Raw genomic sequence first — 10,880 nt, 5'->3', positions numbered from 1 at the left:
TGCACTACTCCAATCTCTGCCTTCCTCTTCACAAGGCATTCTCCCTGTGTTCATGTCTGCTTCCAAATTTCCCCTTTTTATAAGGAGATGTCATATTGGTTTTATTGGATTAGGATTCCCCTCCTCTCCAATATAAGTTCATCCTAACTTAATTAATCTGCATTTATCCACATTATATCTGCAATTATCTTATTTCCAAATAAGACCACATTCTGAAATACTGGAGGTTAAGGCTTCAACATATGAATTTGGAGCAGAGGAAACACAGTTCAACTGATAACAATGTAGTTGTATCTTGTCTTTTTATTCACTCTGATAGACTTTGTTCTTTATTAGTGTATTTAGAACATTTATATTTAATGTGATTATTGCTATTGTTGGATTAATATCTACCATATTTGTAACTACTTTCTATTCGTTTTCCTATCCTTTGTTTTATTCTTTGTCTTCCACTCTGTTTCTGCCTTCTCTGGGTTTAATTGAGCATTTTATAGATTCTTTTTTCTCTCCTCTTAGCATATCAATTAGAGTTTATGTAATGGATACTCCAACTAGTACTGGCTCCAGCTGTAAGCTTTTGCTCCTGGGCTTCTACCCCCTGGTAACTGTGATTCATGGTATCTGCCTCTCTCTCCAGTTTTTTTGTCAGCAGGTTTCCCTGTGACTCAATTCTCTGATATATCTAAGAAGAGTTGTTAGTTTTTAGTTTTTCTTAGCTTTCCTGTTGTTGTGAGGTAGGGAGTGATGACTTCCAAACTTTTTACAATTGGGGTAGAAGCTTGAAGTCCTCTATGTCTACTTTTAAAATCTTATTGTCACTTTGATTAACTAGGCAGCCAAGTATTGTTTTCCAGTAATACGTAATCCTGTTTAATTAGGTGTTCAAAATATCTGACTTTTGACATTTTTCTTCCTCAAATCAAGTCCTAATGTATATCATTTGCAACTAAAACTGGCTTTGAGATTTCCCAGAAGGCCCTAGAAAAAGAGGTAAAAAGAGAGGTGCTAGAAAGAGTTTAATTTGTTTGATATATAACAATTGATGAGTTGCATGGGAAGCGTTGTCAAATTGGAAGAGGTATTTAGCTCTCTACTTGGAGTTAGTCAAACAGCAAAGTCCCCTTGATTGCCTTCACTTCTGACACTATTTGCAAGTTTGGGGGGGGTTCCCAAAAACACCTTTGGGTTTGATAATTCACTAGAAGAATTCACAGAACTCACCAAAAGCTATTATGCTCACTGGTTATGACTTATTACAGAAAAGGGATACCAATTAAAATCAGCCAAAAGAAGAGACATATAGTGTAGATTCTGGCAGGGTTCTAAATATAAGACTTTCCTTGTCCTCAGGATGAGTTACCCTCCTGACGTCGATGTGTGACAATACACACAGACTATTGCTAGCTCAGGAATCTCACCCAACCTTCCTTGTCTAGAATTTTTATTGGCGCTTCATTACATAGGCATGAGTGATTGACTACCCACATGCTTGAACTCACTCGCTAGGCTGACTGATACTGAGTGACCCGAAGCCCTCGCTGTAAATTACATGGTTGGTCTTTCCGACATGGCTACAGAGAATGGCCAACCCCACCGCCCCCCACCCCCCAAATACACTACTATTAGATGTGATATAGATTACCTCCCAAAAGCTGAGAGCAAAGGCCAGACCTCTCTTTGGGGATGGCCAAATTTTTCTCTACATGGGAAGGGATGGGCTCCTCCCCAGACCCTCACCTAGAATGGTATCTGGCAAAGAGGATGCGAATAATTCTTTTTTCCAAGAAACTAATAAGATAAATGAATAGCCTGTACTGAGGGGAACTGGTTGGCTGGGGATAGGAATAGGGAGGGCCTTTATACATAAAATATTTTGAACCATATATTATGTATACAAAAAATTTGAAAATTAACAAAGTAGTTGTATGAAATATAATTTGGACATGCCAAAGACGCAAAAGTAGGCCATATTTATGTTATAGATAAAATCACTTGGAGACCCTTTAAGGATACAAATCTTTTCAGCTTGCATCAGCAACGGAAACGGAAACTGGGGAGAAATAAATAGTAAAGAAACCCAGAAGGTCAAAATGGTAAGAAAAGTTTCTTGTTCCACTATTATATAAGACGCTATAATTCCATAAATAGTCTAAAAAATTATTGGAGTATTCTTATATGAAGAGGAAAAAATTTTAAGTAGAATATTTAACTCTTTTTCATAATAGTATGAGATCTACAGTAGTTATTTACCCTACGATGGGGCTAAAACAAACTCATTTCGAATTCTAATTATTAGCCAAACATATATATTAGTCCTTTATTTGGCAGAGGCATATATCAACTCTAGAAAAACCTTGAGTAACAGCGTTCAAAATGTCCAATATTTTCATCTGGAACAACCAAAAAGAAACACGTTTTTTTTTCCTTCTCATCATTCTCATCCAAACCACCTTATTTTTTCCTTCTTCTTTTCCTATCCTCCTCTTCTATCCAAAGTTCTGACTTTATTCCACTGTACAGTTTTGAGACTCTATTGATATTTTTGAGGCTTTACTAAGTGTCACATACTGGACTACTTAATTGAAAAAAAAATTTTTTTAGTAAAGTCATGGCAATTGTCCTTGATAAGCAAACTAGTAGGAAGACAGTTGTATGTGTAAATACATCGTTTTTACAATGAGATAAATGTGAATTTAATATTACAGATTACCTATTAGTAAGAAGAAATAAATTATCAGATTTTTTTTTCTGGGCCATGAAGTATGAGTAGGCATCTGTCGCATGGACAAGAGGAAGAAGAGCATTATCTGTGGAGAAAAGAGCTTAAGAGGTCTTTTTTATTTGCACTGGCAAATCTCTTTTCTGACCTCAGATCTTTACATTCCTCTAGTGAAAGAAACTGCAAGACAAAACAAAACTCTCTTGCTAACGTTGCTCATTTCCCAGAGCTGAAATTTAACCTTTATTTTGCCAAAATGTATAAATTAAATCAATACAATAAACTTTCACCCTAAGCAGTGAGAATGGGGGAAGACAAAGGAGTACCGTAAAGGAAGCAGAGACGTCCACGAAACCACAGGCGGAAAAAGTATGCTGAGAGTTACAATCTCTTCAGAGTCAGCAGCTGAGCTGGGTGCTAAATAAACAAGCAATGAAGATGCAGTCCCTGTCTCCCCCAAGGAGCTTATGACCCAATAAATGAGAGTGAATTAAGATAAGACTGAACTAATACATCAAGTGCCTGGCACAGCATATGTAGCTCACAGGAGAGTGTCAGATCCAAACTGTGGAGATGGAGCTCTCATCATGCCCTGAGGACAGACAAGTGATCTCCAACGAAAGAAGAAGAAGCAAATGAAAAGGAGGAGCAAAGAAGTTTCAGGGCAGAAGAGGAGTATTTGTCAAGGTACAGAGGCCTTCGGGAACATGGACGGTGGGCACAGAAATATTGAGAGATATTAAGGAGGTAAGATAGAATTGAGAAGACTCAGTAACAGATAAATATGGGGAGTGTGGAGAAGCTGGGAATCAAAAATGATTCTCTGCCACAGAGATTAGCACAGTGTTGAGCTCAGTAAAAGAAATCTAACACAAATGGCTATAAACGGTGTCATTTTATTTACATGAGATTCTAGAAAAGGACATACTATAGTGATAGAAAGCAGATCAGTGGTGGCCAGAGGCAGGAGTGTAGGGAGATGATGGACTACCAAAGAGCAGGAGGACACTTTTCAGGGGAAAGGTGCTGTTCTCCATGTTAAGTGCAGTGCTATGTGTACAATGGTGTATAACTACTGTGGAAGGCAAATGAGGGTTCCCCAAAAGATGTCCACACCATAGTCCCCAGAACCTGTGAATGTGCTTCCTTACATGGCAAAAGGGTCTTTGCAGATGTGATTAAGGTAAGGATCTTAAAACAAGGTGGTTACCCCGGATTATCCAAGTGGGCTTGATATAATCATAGGGTCCTTAAAGATAGGAGAGAGAGGCATAAGAAGATGAGAGTCAGAGAAGATGTGACAGCAGAAGCAGAGATCAGAGTGATGCAATTGCTGGCTTTGAAGATGAATGGGGCCCATGGCCAAGGAATGTGGGCAGCCTCTAGAAGCTAGAAAAAGCAAGAAAAGAATTCTCTGCGAGAATTTCCAGAAGGAACACAGACCTGCCAACAGCTTGATTTTAGTCCAGTGAGAGCCATTTTGGACTTCTGACCTACAGAACTGCAAGACAATAATTTTGTGCTAAGCCACAAAGTTTGTGCTAATTTGTTACAGCGACAATAGGAAATTAATACAATTATCAAAATTCATCAAACTGTACACTTAAAATGGGTGAATCTTATTGTACATACATGTCTTACTAAAAAGGAAATGTTAGAGAACTGTATCTCTGCTTTCTGTTTTGAACAGCTCCGCAGAAGCTGGTGTGATCAGAGTCATTACAGAGTTCTAAAATCAAGCCATGGAAAGCAGGGACAACCCCAGCCCTTGACTGGTCTGAGATTCCTACAGGAAACATGAATAGCCCCTGGAGACATCTTTGTGCCTCTGGCAACTTTACTTTCACACTGTTTCCTCAAACGTCGTTTGGTCACTGTCTTAACTAGTATTATAAAATATCATGTCAGGCATTAGCTTTTAAGAATCATTGAAGAGGCTTTTCTGTTTAAAAATTCAGTAAGTCCCTTACATACAAACGAGTTCCCTTGGGAGAGTGCATCCGTAAGTCCAATTTGTTCTGAAGTCCAACAAAGTTAGCCTAGGTACCCAACTAACACAATCAGTTGTATAGTACTGAACTGTAATAGGTTTATAATACTTTTCACACAAATAATACATAAAAAACAAACACAAAAATAAAAAAAAATTTAATCTTACAGTACAGTACCTTGCAAAGTACAGTAGTACAGTCCAACAGCTGGCACACAGGGGCTGGCATTGAGTGCACAGGCAAGAAGAGTTACTGAATGGAGGAGGGAGAGGAGGTGGGAGATGGTAGAGCTGAAGGATCATCAGCAATAGGAGATGGAGGGCAAGCTGCAATTTCACTCATGCCTGATGTTGATGGCACAGGTTCTGGTTCCTTGCTGGATTCAATTCTATCTACCCTCTTGAAAAAAACGATCCAGTGATGTCTGGGTAGTAGCTCTTTTTTTCTTGTCATAGATGACATGGTAGCACTGGATTGCATTCTGAACGGCTGCTGCAACCTTCGTGCACCGTTCTACCTTCAGGTCCCGTGCCTCAAAACTAACAGTGCCTCCTCAAAGAAAGAAAATCCCCTTGCCATTGCCTGCATCGTGAATCTCTTTGGTTCTTCAGTTACTTCTTCCTCTTGTCTCTCTTCGTCCTTTCTCTGGGCCTCCAATTCCTGGTGCTTCTTAGCAGTACCATCTACATCACCACTGCTTTTATGTTTGCCTCCAGACATCCTGGGCTTGAAATAAAGATACTGTACTACTGTACTCTATACAGTACCGTACAGTAAAGTACACAAAAACACACCCACTTGTAGCGGATGCACGCACATGACAGGGTACGCCAGACACGTGAACTAACTTACGTGGTTGGACGTGCAAACACACATTCGCATCTTTGAAAGCTCGCAACTTGAAGGTTCGTATGTAGGGGACTTACTGGAGCGACCTCTGTTCCTTGTTCTTCTCGAACTATGTTCATGGGGCCATTCCCACGTCTAGGCTTTTGCATTTGTTCTTACCTCTGCCTCCACCTCTTTCAACATATATATCCAAGACTTTCTCCCTTATTTCCTTCAGGTTTCTGCTCAAATGTCACTTGTTTAGAGAGGCCTTCTCTAACAACCTTACCTCATATAGCACTCCCAGCATAATCCCTGATATCCCTGATCCCTCTTATACTATTTTTGTTTTTCTCTATAAAACGTATCATCACTTTGTCTAAATATATATTTATATTTAATTGTTCATTGTTTATTTCTCCCTACTAGAACTTAGATTCCAGAAAGCAGAGGCTTGATTTTTTAAATTTTACTGCAGTAATCTCAGCACCTAGAGTGGATCTGGCAAAAAGCAGGCATCAGGTATTTATTGAATGACTGCCTTTGAGATACAGTGCACAGGAGAGGGAGTGGATTTGAAGTTGATGATTTTCCCACGTGTTGATGTTACAGACCTGCGTGAATTTCTGGACAAAAATGTCCTGTAGGCGGTAGGATGCATAGGTCTGGATTCAAATGCGAGGACTGGATGGGAAAGAAATCTTACAATCATCAGTATTTAGAGAGATGTTGTAATCAAGGGAATGAATATAATACAAAGAATGTGTATATCATTAGATGAGAAAAAAGCTGAGATGGAACTGTGGGATATAGCCATATGTAAGAGACAGAAGAGAAGGAGGGCCCTGTGAGACAATGAAATCCAGGAGAAACTGGTTAAAAGCAGAGCAACATTCATTTATTTCAGACACAGCGTCAGAATGAATGTCATTTTTCCAAACAAGGCCGTTTATTTTCTGATGAAATTAGGAAGAGATACATACATAGCCACCTATGTTTCATTGCTGGGGGGAATTATTTTCTGTTCCCCAGTCTGGTTTATGTAAAGTAGGCGGTGGAGCTCGACTCAAAGCACATTTATATTTCAAAGATGGAGTTCAGCAACCTCACTGCAAATCTTGTGGAACTCAAAGCTAAGATGCCTGACAGCAGCTTCCGCAAATCCGTGAGCCCCGGTGACAGCTGCACGAAATTGCAGAGCACAAGACCCAGGTTTTCCTCCTCCTTGCTCAGTCCCCAAGGATCTGAGAAATGGTTTTTTACAAGGAGCGAGGAAAGGGTGAGGGAGACTCATTTGAGGCTGTACAACCTGACTTTAAATTCTCCTGATTGAGGAGAATCGAATTTGCTTGAACATGTTCAATTTGCCTCCTTTTGGCTTGTGATTTCTTCCTATGTTTGAAAACGACCAAATATCCTCCTTAATCATGGAATATCGGCATTCTCACCATGGAAAATGTAATAACCTCTTTTTAGCTTTTTCTTTAAAGAAGAGGGACAGAAAGCAGTAGAATGAAAAGAGACTGAAATCGTAAAGGGCAGAAAACATGCTCCAGGTGAGGCTCGAACTCACAACCTCGGCATCACCCGCACATATACCGCTGTATAAGTACCGCGCGCTAACCGATTGCGCCACTGGGGCATGCTTTCTTTACGTTCTCGGTGCGCGCTCTACAGAGTCATGAGCGACGGGAGCGCTCGGTTCCCGCGACAAGCTGGAGCTGGAGCGCGCGGCACTGCTAGGGACCCTCTTCACCCCTACCCTCCTCCACCGCGGCTACCCTGGTGAATAAAACACGCTTTGTTCGAGACGCTTTCCTCTTTCGCGGAAGCGTGTATGTGATCCTTCCTCTACGCCAGCGGAAATCAGCATTTCCCCGGGATCCAGGGGTGCTCCTTTTAGAAGCCCCGAGAGAAGGCTGAGAAGAAAGGGCGAGCGGACTCTGGCTCTTCCTCGCCTTGACCCCAAGAAGGGAACGATATCCATGGAAGACAAGGGCTATTTGGCCGAGGCAGAGCATCACCGCGCACCGCTTGGCTGGTCCGTGATGCTTCCTACCAGATGGAGGACGCCGAGAAGCCGACACAGCCCAGCCCTCGCTCCGCGAGTCTCCCAGCACCCGCCGCGCTCCTGGAGGGACTACCCGCCTCGCTGTCCAGCACCTCCAGGCTGCGCCTCCCGGTTCCCCCAAATCCTCCCCGAGCCTGCCTGAAAACCGCATTCGAAGTCATACAGCCAGCTGGTCCGGCATCTCTTGCGGGAAAAGCCAGAGTGGTAACCGCTCCTTTGTGGCGCGTGTTACAGAAATCAAGGCGGTGTCCACCACCCCTACTCCCACCCTGCTCCTCCACCTGTTTTGACCTTCTTTAGAGGTTCATTGCAGATAGTTTGCCTCTGCGATCTAATGCCCACCCAGTATCCTCGTTTCCTGCCTGGGGCATCTAATTATAAAGGCTAGTTTTGTTTATTTGTGTGTTTGTTTGCTTGCTTGTTTTTGGCGTGGGGAAATCGCAGCTGTCACATACACACGAGATATGAAGCCTTTTGGCTTTTATGGAATAACTCCTGTCAGAGAAAAGGAGAATTGTGTAAAGAAGGGAATAGTCTGTTCCTGACCACAGAATACTTAACAAACAGGACAGAGAGTAATAGACCAGTGAGCAAATTTCTCCATACAGACGCATGAAAGGATGTGAGGGCAGAAGTGTTTCCACATCTCGGTGTCTATTGCATTACTGAATTGGGATCTTTACATACACCTTAAAGTGAGGAGCAGTGAGAAACGATATAGACTCTTTAGTAATGACCATCTCACCACACGATCTCCTCCTACATTCCCACCACACAGTCCTAGAGAGAGACCGAGATCTGCCTGAACCTCTAGAGGTCATTCCATCTAAATAATAATAGCAGCCACTAGTTGGATCGAGCTTATCATGGGCCAGACACTGTTCTAAGTGATTTATATAAACCTCATAAGAGCACTCATGGTGCTGTGTTCCAAGTCTGGATCTAGGTAAGAAGAACCAGTATCTAGGGAATTACTGTTCTTAAGAGATGAAAACTTACAAGACTCACAGTATGTCACTGGATATTAAACTGACTTTCATTAACACAACATAGGCATTATAAGCATGAAATCATGTTCATGGAGAAAAATGTTGATAGAAAGCTAAGTGCTTTTAATTGTTAATGTTAAAACACACACACACACCTTCTGATCTCTGCCTACTCTTCCATGGAAGGCCAGCCTGTATGGACTACAACATGGGCTCCCCTGCCTTGTGACTTCAGCTTCGAGTTTCATTTGTGGGAGCACTAACAGGAAACCAGAATGAGAGAAGACAGAGAGGTTGGAGTATTTATTTCTCTGGATCCCTTTCTCTGGGTCAACTTGGTCTAGTTCATCAAAGTGGACGTTTCCTTCAAGCTCCAGATAAATACCAGAAGTGAAATTGCTGGATCATATAGTAGTTCTATTTTTAATTTTTTAAGAAGCCTCCATGTTGTTTTCCATAGTGACTACACCAATTTACATTTCCACCAAGAGTGCAGAAGAGTTCCCTTTTTTTCACATCTTCACCAACATTTGTAATTTCTTGTCTTTTTGATAATAGCTCCATCTTTTAATTGGGGTATTTAGACCATTCATATTCAGAGTGATTATTGATATAGTTAGATTAATATTTACTAATTCATTATTGTTTTCTATTTGTTGCCCTTGTTCTTTTTTCCTACTTTTGTCATCTTACACTTTTTCTGCCTTTTGAGGTTTTAATTGAGCATTTATATGATTCTATTTTCTCTCCTGTCTTAGCATATCAGTTATACTTCTTTTACTTTTTTTAGTGGTTGCCCTAGAGTTTGCAATATACATTTGCAGCTAATCCAAGTCTACTTTCAAATAACACTATACCACGTCATGAATAGTGTGAGTACCTTATAATAACAAAATAATCCCAATTCATCTCTCCTGTACCTTGTATCATTGCTGTCATTCATGTCACATATATGTAAACATACATAAGCAAATATATACATACACATATGATATACAAATAAGCATACATGAGCAAATACTTTGTTTACACTACTATTCTGAACAAACTGTTATATGGCAGATCAATTAAGAATAAGAAAAATACAGGGTTTTATTTTACCTTCACATATTCCTTCTTCAGTGCTCTTTCTTTGTCTATGTAGACCTGAGTTTCTGACCGATATTTTTTCCTTCTCTCTTAAGAAGTTCTTTTAGCATTTTTTTGCAAGGCAAGTCTACTAGCAACAAATCCCCTAAATTTTTGTTGGTCTTAGAAAGTCTTTCTTTCTTTTTTTTTTTTTTTTAATTTATTGGCCATATTAGGTCTTTGTTTTTTCACGTGAGCTTTCTCTAGTTGTGGCGAGCGCGGGCTGCTCTTCGCTGTGGTGCGCGGGCTTCTCATTGTGGTGGCTTCTCTTGCTGTGGAGCACAGGCTCTAGGCACGCGGGCTTCAGTAGTTGTGGCACGTGGGCTCAGTAGTTGTGGCTCGCAGGCTCTAGAGCGCAGACTCAGTAGTTGTGGCTCACGGGCTTAGTTGCTCCGCGGTATGTGGGATCTTCCCGGACCAGGGCTCAAACCTGTGTCGCCTGCATGGGCAGGCGGATCCTTAACTGCTGCGTCATCAGGGAAACCCAGAAAGTCTTTCTTTCTTGCTTGCTTCTGAAGGATAATTTTGCAGGGTACAGAATTCTGGGTTGGTGGGTTTTTTTCTCTCAACACTTTATATATTTCACTTCACTCTCTTCTTGCTTGCATGGTTTCTGAGGAGAAGTTGGATGTAATTCTTATCTCTGTTCCTCTATGGGTAAGGTGTTTTATCCTCTGGCTTCTTTCAGGACTTTTTCTTTATCTTTGATTTTCTGTAGTTTAAAAATGATATACCTACTTGTAGTCTCCTTGTTATGTATTCTTCTTGGTGTTCTCTGAGCTTCCTCAGCGTGTGGTTTGGTGTCCGACATTAATTTTAGGGAAAGCCTCAGTCATTATTGTTTCAAACATTTCTTCTGTTTCTTTTTCTCTTCTCTTTCTGGTATTGCCATTGCTTATATGTTACACATTTTGTAGTTGTCCTACAGTCCTTGAATACTCTGTTCTGTTTTATTCAGCCTTTATTCTCTTTGCTCTTTCAGTTTTTGAGGTTTCTATTGATATATCCTCTAGCTCAGAGATTCTTTCCTCAGCTGTGTGCAGTCTACTTAAAAGCCATCAAAGGCATTCTATATTTCCATTACAGTGTTTTTTGGTCTCTAGTATTTCTCTTCCTCCTTCCTTCCTTCCTTCCTTCCTCCCTCCCTCCCTCCC

The 10,880-nt window shown here is 40.9% G+C and overlaps 1 non-coding gene across 1 annotated transcript; it reads right to left on the bottom strand.

The window, feature by feature from the left end:
• Window positions 1-7,086: 7,086 nt before the first annotated feature.
• Window positions 7,087-7,180, bottom strand: TRNAI-UAU (transfer RNA isoleucine (anticodon UAU)). Its single transcript has 2 exons — window positions 7,143-7,180; window positions 7,087-7,122 (listed from the first exon to the last, which is right to left on the bottom strand). It is a non-coding gene; the product is annotated as a tRNA-Ile (tRNA).
• Between the last annotated feature and the right edge of the window lie 3,700 nt (window positions 7,181-10,880).

This window comes from Eubalaena glacialis, chromosome 7 (assembly GCF_028564815.1).
Source record: "Eubalaena glacialis isolate mEubGla1 chromosome 7, mEubGla1.1.hap2.+ XY, whole genome shotgun sequence".
Lineage (NCBI taxonomy): Eukaryota > Metazoa > Chordata > Mammalia > Artiodactyla > Balaenidae > Eubalaena > Eubalaena glacialis.
The sequence above is the reverse complement of the archived record's forward strand: the minus strand, read 5'-3'. Positions and strand labels throughout refer to the sequence as shown.